This window comes from Priapulus caudatus, unplaced genomic scaffold (genome assembly GCF_000485595.1).
Source record: "Priapulus caudatus unplaced genomic scaffold, Priapulus_caudatus-5.0.1 Scaffold64, whole genome shotgun sequence".
In the NCBI taxonomy this organism is placed as follows: Eukaryota; Metazoa; Priapulida; class Priapulimorpha; order Priapulimorphida; family Priapulidae; genus Priapulus; species Priapulus caudatus.
In genome coordinates this window covers 596,367-605,256 of record NW_014577125.1, presented here as the reverse complement: position 1 = coordinate 605,256, position 8,890 = coordinate 596,367, and the positions used below count along the sequence as shown (strand labels likewise).

The 8,890-nt window shown below is 45.1% G+C and overlaps 1 protein-coding gene and 1 long non-coding RNA gene across 3 annotated transcripts in view; one reads left to right on the top strand and one right to left on the bottom strand.

Annotated features, from left to right (window-relative positions):
* Positions 1-8,890, top strand: part of LOC106821239 (gonadotropin-releasing hormone II receptor-like) — a 144,898-nt gene that overhangs the window by 56,115 nt on the left and 79,893 nt on the right. The window lies entirely within an intron of this gene.
* The window catches only part of LOC106821240, an 18,209-nt gene continuing 16,953 nt past the window's right edge, over positions 7,635-8,890 (bottom strand). Inside the window, exon 3 of the long non-coding RNA XR_001395712.1 lies at positions 7,635-7,890. This is a non-coding gene — a long non-coding RNA (uncharacterized LOC106821240). The remainder of the gene's footprint in view (positions 7,891-8,890) is intronic.

The following is an 8,890-nucleotide window of genomic DNA, read 5'->3' as shown; positions in this document are numbered from 1 at the left end:
CCCGGTTGCTACTATCCAGTCTGGGATAGCCGTCGTGTATATTCGTTGTTGTCGTTGTTTGCTGTGGCGTGCGCTGCTGCTGTTGTTTGTTCAATATTGATTGTTGAACAGTTCGCGGTGCTTCAGGCCACATCGGTGGACACGCCGAGCCACGAAGATACGATTCCAATCTGGTCTCGGTTTACGAACTTTACGAACATTATCCGGGCATGGCAACGTTCGCGTTCGCCGAGAACGCTGACGCGAAAGTACGATCGTTGCGACGTTCTGCTGATGGATACATGGTCGGAACGCCACCGAGGCGGGGGAACGGAGCAGCGCTGGCCGCAGTACTTGTTCCCGGTAGTCGACGCCGCCACCGCCCTACATGGGCCTACACCAGGGAACGTAGCCTCCGTCATCGTCTACGGGAATCCTGTTGCGTCATCGCCAGCCATCGTCAAAGTCACCGTACTGCTTGCTCCTCGTCACGGATCGCAAGCTTGGTCGCGGGTCGCGGGTTAACTGCGCATCGATAGCACTGGCAGGTCCGCTGACTGCATCGTCACGTACGTCATGATTACCCGGCGAGAAGTCGTCTGGCTGCGACGTCGTCTGGCTTCGCCGGTGGACGGTCATTGTGTCGCATCATTTGGCCTTTGCTGGCGCACAGTTCAGGTCGTTCTATCTGTCTCGTTCTGCCTCATCGCCATCTCGCTGGATCGCTTACTCGCGTCTGTCATACCGCTTGAGCGTGACGTTAATGCCGGCCACGCGCGCAAAGCTGAATGCGTCTTCTTCGCTGTGGCTTGCTGTCCTCATCTGCAGCGCCCGACCACAGGTACGACGCCGCACCTTTGTCCGTGTGTAGTTGGTTTTAGCACATTGACGCAGGTACCTATGCTACCTTGGTCGGCGGGCTCTTCCTGGTTGGCACCCGCATTGTTTAGCACATATGCCGGCAGCTACGACGCGCCCTTGTCGCTCATTCTGGTTTGAGACTCACTTATACATGGTTCGCATAATCTGGGCTGTGAACTAAAGGATCAAGGATAGTTTGGACCCGCAAAATGTGTGCACGCATATATTGACCTAAACCTAGGCAGGGGTGCTAAAGATATCAATGATTAGTTTGATGTACGCTATATGCTAAAACTTTATCTGGGTGAGTGCCTAAAGAGTCAAGGATAGTTGGGACCCCCGCAAATGGGTGGACGCATATATGTAAACCATTCGATGTCGCTAAGAGCATCAGATGATAGTTTCGATGTACGATATTGTGGATAAATTAATCTGGTGTGCAAAGGATCAGGATGTTTGGTGACCCCGCAATGTGTGTACGCATATATGCTAAAATATTCAAGGGGTGCTAAGAGATCAATGATAGTTTGATGTACGGCTATATGTTGATAATTATAGGGGTGCTAAACTGGAATTGGGGGACCCACCCTATTATAGCGCTGCCATTGGCTTCTTTCCTACCTGCGCATCTCGGGTTTTAATTTCCAGGCTTACGATTATATCAAGAGTTAATAATACATAACGTTTTAATGATTGTAATTAGCTCTTGATTATATCAGGGTTAATATCGTTCTCGCTACAGACTCCCGCTCCGACTCTTATACGTTGCGGAAGCGACGGGGCTACACCGGTAGACGATGGTTATAGGTATCGGTTTCAGATTTAGGGTTGGGATTGATTAGGGATAGATAAATGGTTTGGTAAGGGTTATAGTTGGAGTTATGGTTAGGTTTATGGGGTTAGGGTTATGGCTAGGGCTATGATATTATTATTATGATTATGGTTTTGGTTAGGGTTAGGGTTAGATTGGCGTTCGAGTTTGAGTTAGGGGAGGTAAGCGTGAGAGTTATGGTTAGGGTCACTATTAGGTGTTGGGGTTGGGGTTAGGTTGGGATTAGAATTAAGGTTAGATTATGGTTGGGAATAGGGCTAGCATGGCGAGGAGGGTGACTTATGTACAGGGGTTCTCTCAAGTGAAAAGTGGAGCGTCCTATTGTGGGTCAGCAGATACGTGTGAGTCTAATGACGTGTCGGTAATCATCGTCGATTCACTCCTTCTTGCTGCTGCTGCTGCTGCTGCTGCTGCTGCTGCTGCTGCTGCTGCTCCTGCTGCTGCTGCTGCTGCTGCTGCTGCTGTTGCGATCTCATTCATTATACACGCCATCGTTCACGCGCCGTCATCAAATATCTATGACTGGGTCGCGATGGGAGCGATGACGTCACATGGCCGTACGTGGGAGGGGTGGGGGAGGTCAATTCCAGATCTCGCGACCTGGCGAGTGTTGTTGAAGTTCTGTGATTAGGAGGCGCTGCTTGTTTGTCGTATTCCGGTGTGTCGTACTGCCCAGCCGTATACGGTGATATATCCACGTGTTACGTACGTGGGTGAGGGACGCGGAGGGAAGGCTTGGCGCAGTCCCAAACCTAGACACACAACCCACGTTACCGGCTAGTTAACCGGTCCCACTCTCTGCACATTTTAATAGTAATAATAGCACACGTATACACGGCGTTATCTTTTTTAATCGCGATTGAATTTCGTTACTACTGAATTTTTGACCGTTCAGAAAAGTTTGTCCTGGGTCTCTTAACACTCAGCGCCGTGTAACGATTTGAACGAAACTCGCAAACAGTCGTCTTTCATGTAATCTGTGCCACAGGCACTTGGACTCTCTTATTCATGTTGTTTGTGCACAGGGCGGGCGTGCGGTGTACTTGTGTGTTGTAGATGAGCATTTGAACGGCATTTATAGCAAGTTATCGGCAATAATAGGCGAAATAGAGTAGAGAAACATTAAGACTTTGGTAGTAAATACATTTCGTGTTTACATTTTTTGTGTGACCTGGGCGAGGGAACGCACGCCGGTCGCTACTCACATACAGCGCCACATCGCGGTGTAGTTATTTATATAACACTTTCTCATACACGTGAACTTTTTACATCACATGTGAGTAAATTAGTAGTTTTGAGTAAATGGTCAAAGACAAATATCCCGCTGCAGTTTGCATAATGAATACGACTTCTATTTGATGAGTTGTCTTGAGACATTCGTGCCGACATTTCCCCGCCCCCTGTTATGAGAAAGTTACGAGAAATCTGGAGCGACAGCGTTGATGCCTAGCGGTAGAATATGTTGGTGTGAATAAGTATTCCTGACTGGCAGTGCGCGTACGCAGGTACGCGGTATTATTTAATAGGTGGTATAGCCACAGTTACAATATTGGAAGGGCGCCTGTGAATTGAAATATCCGGTGAATGAAATACATGACTGAATTCATACGGAATGATGCAATGTATGCATTTCAAATGTGTTCTCGACCGTTGCAATACTTATCGGTATTTCTTGAGAAACAGCAAGTGCCTATAGTACTTAAGGCTAACATGTTGTAGAACACACGCGGTTGCTTTCACCAGTATACGCAACGATTGACATTTGCTAGTTGATTTCTTGTTGTTAGCTCATCTGACGTAGTCAGATGCAGCTTGTAGAATCGCATGATTGTGCGTGCGTGCGTCCGTCCGTCCGTCCGTTTCTCTCTCTCTCTCTCTCTATCTCTGTCTCTCATTATCGCTCTCCTTATCGCTCTCCTTCTCTCTCTTTCTCTCTCTACCTTCTCTTTCTTCTTTCGGCTCATCATTGTCGCCCTGTGGCTCTAGTATGGCGAGGACGTAAAATCGTTGTTCTACTACTGCTACTGACAGCCAGATATGATGATGAGCACTGTCGCTCGCTGGCACCTGCTGTTTACTCCGGCACTGTGGGGGCAGCCCTATAGACCGAAGGTCGGATGGACCGAAGGGGGGGGGTTAGGCTTAGGGTTAGAGTTAGGGTTAAGGTTAGGGTTAGAGTTAGGGTTAGGGTTAGGGTTAGAGTATATATGGTTTATAGTGGCATCATATATGATTTATAGTGGCATCGGTGGATGTGCGGCATATTCACGTTCGAATACGGCATCAGTGGATGTCCGGATGCGTAGCCTGGAGGCTAGGCGACCGATTCCGGACGTGTAACCACTGCGTATTCGAATAAACCTTCGGTCTATCGGGCCTTCGGTCTATCGGACCTTCGGTCTATAGGGCTGTAACCGGTACTGATACTGATACGTGCCATACGCGATAACATGTGGATGTCTCCACACGGCGCAGAAATATCGAAACGAGGGATTTTTGCACAGTTTCTCGCATACTAGTCGCGATCATGATCAGCTTGGTACAGTACAGCCTTCCGGTGTGTTATCCGACGTGAGTTACCCGTAGGGCCGTAGCCCTCGACCGGAGGTAATGTACGTTTTAGTATCGTTGGAAGCACAGGCACTTAGGACAGACTTTGTAGCGTTCGGTGTTAGTTTCTATGAAGGAAAGTTGATATACAGTAACACAACAGTGAAACTGTAATTGAGAGGTAGTGGGTACGGTAGTATTTGTGAATGTGCGTTCATATTCTTTTCAGTTTTTACTGACTCTGTGCCAAGTGCCTGTGGTTGGATGCACCGTAGGCTATTATCGTTGGAGGCACCGGTATTTAAAGCGATGTCTCGAGGGAGACACTGCTCCCAAGAGCAAGCGGTCAGCGGGTGTGCTTTCTGGAACATCAAGCAGGTGCTGCGTGCGGAAAGCGAATCGTTTTCGTAAATGCGTTTAGGCAATCAGTCACGCAGCCTTCTTGCACCCGAGCAAGCATTGCTCCCCTCGTCATGTATAGGAACGGTTGCTAGGCTGGCGTCGGTTCTCTATCTCCTATTCTAGCATACACGCACGCGTGCACACACGCACACACACACACACACTTGTGTGTGTGTGTGTGTGTGTGTGTGTGTGTGTGTGTGTGTGTGTGTATGTGTGTGTATGTGTGTGTATAATATATAATATATATTAAATGCTTGTGGAAATACCGCATAGGGCCTACGTTTATCTACTTCAGCTCAGCCCTTAGCAGCAGCTTATCCCTGTATACGGAACTCAACATACGTATCGGCAACATCGATGGCACACCTTTCCAAGAAGGTCAGGACGATGGCCAAATACCTAAGGACCCCCTGGCTCCTACCGGCACACATTTTCCTACGTTACAAGGACGTCTGCAAATGTAAAATTGAAGGCCTTCATAATCGATTTTGTCGCACGGAAAAACAACAGCAACGGCCCGCAGCAAGAGAAGGAAAGCCGCCAAAACAGATATCGAGAAGAGTTAGCAGTAGTACCGTAGAGAAGTATACGCAGAAGTATACAGAGAAGAGTTAGTAGTACAGAGAAGAAACATATGAGAGGCAAAGAGGGACGGTAGACGACTAAAAGAGGTAGACTCGTCACCGCAGCAAGTTGGCGGTTTTGTGTTTATGATTCTCTAGACGCTGCCAGTCTCTCGCTGTGACTAGTTCTGTACAGCCTATAGAAATAATATATACTAGTTATACACTCTATTAATTATTAATTTATATATAAAATACATAATATACATAATACCAAGAGTTAATAAAGACAAATATATATATATATATATATATATATATATATAAATAACATAATAAATATATATATTTCTATGGTACAACCACTGCAGACGCCGTCGACCGTAAACCGACTATAGTTTAAACGTTCTGTTGTCTTACGAAACGGAGGGATGCAAACGTACTTATTTATTCATTTATTCATTGTTAATCAATTTAACAACTTTCTCTTTGTTAACGTTCATTTCCCTTGGGGTAGCTTACAAGTGTTATTCGACCGAACCTCTTCAAACGACATCGCCCGTAAAGCATCTCTGAGTCTGACTGTCTTGCCTGATGCGTGCTCCAGCACGAAACAAGCCACACGTAAAGACTGCAGCGCTGCGATCGCACCTTCCTAATATACGACCATTACGCTGCCTCACCTGTTAATGGAATTCCACTCTAGTGCCCAATTCCTCACTCGCGGCATGAGGTGCCTTGGCGTGAGCTGTCCCGTGACACACCGTCGGCGCTTTATGCTAGAACGTCGCACGACATGTACCGGCTCTCGTCTGAATATACGCGGGACGTAGTAAAGTGGGCCAAAGCTGTCCGAATGGAGAATAATCGGCGACTGCGTCATGCATTTTTCATGCGACTGCAGCGCGCCGCGAATTGCTGCAGTCTTAGGAAATTACTCTTGCTATCGCCGTAATGGTATTGTACATGGGCTACTAGATTAATTGGAAGGGTTGGTAGCAGACATAAAGAACTACCAGGATATGATGTGCTGCTCGGGCGCCATATATTCGTTTATACTTTAGTAAGCTATCGTAATATTTCACCTACCTTAGTATGTGCTGTAGTGGTCACCCGAGACGCCACACGTACACCGGTGTCAGGATGTTTCATTTTAGTTGTAGTAGCAACGTGAGTAGTTATAATTGTTTGTATATCTGTAATCGCTATATTTGTTTATATAGTCGGATACTGACACCTGCCACCATTAGTCAGACTATATTAATACCGGCCATCGTTAAATATTTATCATAAAACACAGATCTTGTAATCAACAAGGAGATAACAACATCGATGTCGATAGCATTGACTTCTGCACAAGATAAAGTGAAAATACAATGAATTTAATACAATGAACAATAGTACAATGAACAATAGTACAATGAACAATAGTACAAATACAATGAAATTAATGCCAACGGTACAAGGTGCTAAAGTGGGCGCTTTCCATTAGTTAAGGAAAATTATCTACATTAAATGTACACAAATTTTGTGTGCGTTTATATCATCTGTAAAATGTAAAAATTATATAACAAATTATGAATAAAAAGCTCGCATTTTAATTGCTCAATTTGAGCAATCGAACGCAAACTCTTCGTGGGTTCTCTCTGTTTTGTCGAATTTCATCAAGATGGAATGCAAGAACCGCGTGGAAGAATACAATCAACGGAAAGTTAATAATATCAATCATCATAAGAAATAAATCGGATCCGCACGCGTACGACATCTGCTCTCAGGTTCTCAGCATTTCTCCTATATGTCTTCCGCTACGCCAATCATTTCTTGTACTTGGCGAGTCTCGAGTGGTGCAGTAGGGCCAGCAAAAGCCAAGCTGCACTCGAGGAGTGTCGGGTAGCTACAGGGCGCCTCGAGTGTGACCTGTTACAATCGTATGTTGTGCTTCGAAGAAAATCTTCAGTATTTTTGTGCGACTGCCGGTGATTGCAAATTATTTATTTTTACATAGAAAACGTTTTAGCGAGTGACGCTGTAAACGGTTATATATAGTCTATCATAAAGCGACTTGGCGTGAAATGTCAAGAATGACTTGTGCTGCATGGGAAACTAATCGTATCTCGGAGTTTTCAGGGACGTTGTGACCCTGATGTTTCAAATACTGTATACGCCATATTTTTCGCGTGCGGATATTTTCGCGAATTTAGACTTGACGCACAATTTCGCGATTGGTTAATTTTTCGCGGTCGATTAATTATGAATTATTCGGTATTATTCGGTATGAATTATTCGCGTGTTGTTATTTTCGCGGTCGGGGACACGTTCGCGAAATTCGCGAAAATTAAACCACCGCGAAATATACAGCGTATACAATACTGTGTCGTTTCCTGTCAAATGCAGCGCCGCCGTCAAAGGTCAAAAGGTCATAAGGCGAACAGCGACAATCGTGGCGCGTTGTCATCTATGTGAAGCCACGCTACAGTGTCACGTACTTCACCGCGCATTAACTCCATCTCACCGGCTTATCCCAGTGGGACTTCGCCGAGGTCACCTATCTGCGTTTTCTCATTTCCCGTTTTCCGACTTATGAGATGCGCGTGCACGCGAAATTAGTTCTTAAATCCGCTCAGTCGGATCCGATGATATTAGGGTTCTCCGACGAATGGTTGCTACATTGGGTTCTTAGCGGGCCTCGGTGATAGAGAGCTACTGGTTGTGAGCCGCAGTGTTTTTTGAGAAAAAAAAAATATATATAAATCTTATAATAAAGATAATGTTTTTTTCAAAGAAAACCCGAAGCTATCACATCAGGACTCCTGACTGACATATTGATAGACTCCTGATCACATGCGTTTTGATGTATGCATTCCCCTTTCGTCTAAATAGTTCAAAAGTGGTGGTTGCAATTTTCTGACTGCATCGCATGATTATATCAACCATCCGCACGTGATTTAGAATTCAGCTACGCCAATTAAAACGACCGCAATGACTTTCATCTAAATTTCGAAAACAATATACATTCACTCGTATAGGAATGTCCCGCAATACTACATCATCACGCATCTTCATTGACATAATAATAATTAATGTGAATACAATTGAACGATAATGAATCCGGCAGTCATTAAATGAAATGTTGTTACTCGCATTAATCATGATTATAGTTTCACAAGTTCTACTATTTAAAGTGTGCGCGTATATCATCGTGGTGGTCGCGTCAACGAAGCAGTTTACGACAATTTGTCATTGTCGGTTTGTGAAAAATCTTTAATTAGTGTTAATTAGTTCATTAGCAATCAATGGCAATCAGATGCGTTACGACCCCAAAGCTATTCGAATCGTCAGCTTATAATGTACCTATCGTTACGTAACGTTACATAATTATATATTATTATTATTATTATTATTAATAATAATCCTATTCCGAATATTACTATTATTATTATTAGCTCATCTGACATAGTCAGATGCAGCTTGTAGAATCGCATGATCGTCCGTCCGTCCGTCCGTGCGAGCGTCCGTCCGTCCGTCCGTGCGTCAACAGTTGGGCACAAATCTTAACCGCTCGACGTACGGTCACGATATTCGGGCTGTGGGGGGGTAATCCGAAAACGAGTTGGGATGTTGAAGATGGGGGTCAAAGGTCAAAGTACAAGAGGTGTAAAAGAAGGGGGAACATTCCCTCCTTAACTTAAGGTATAGGGAG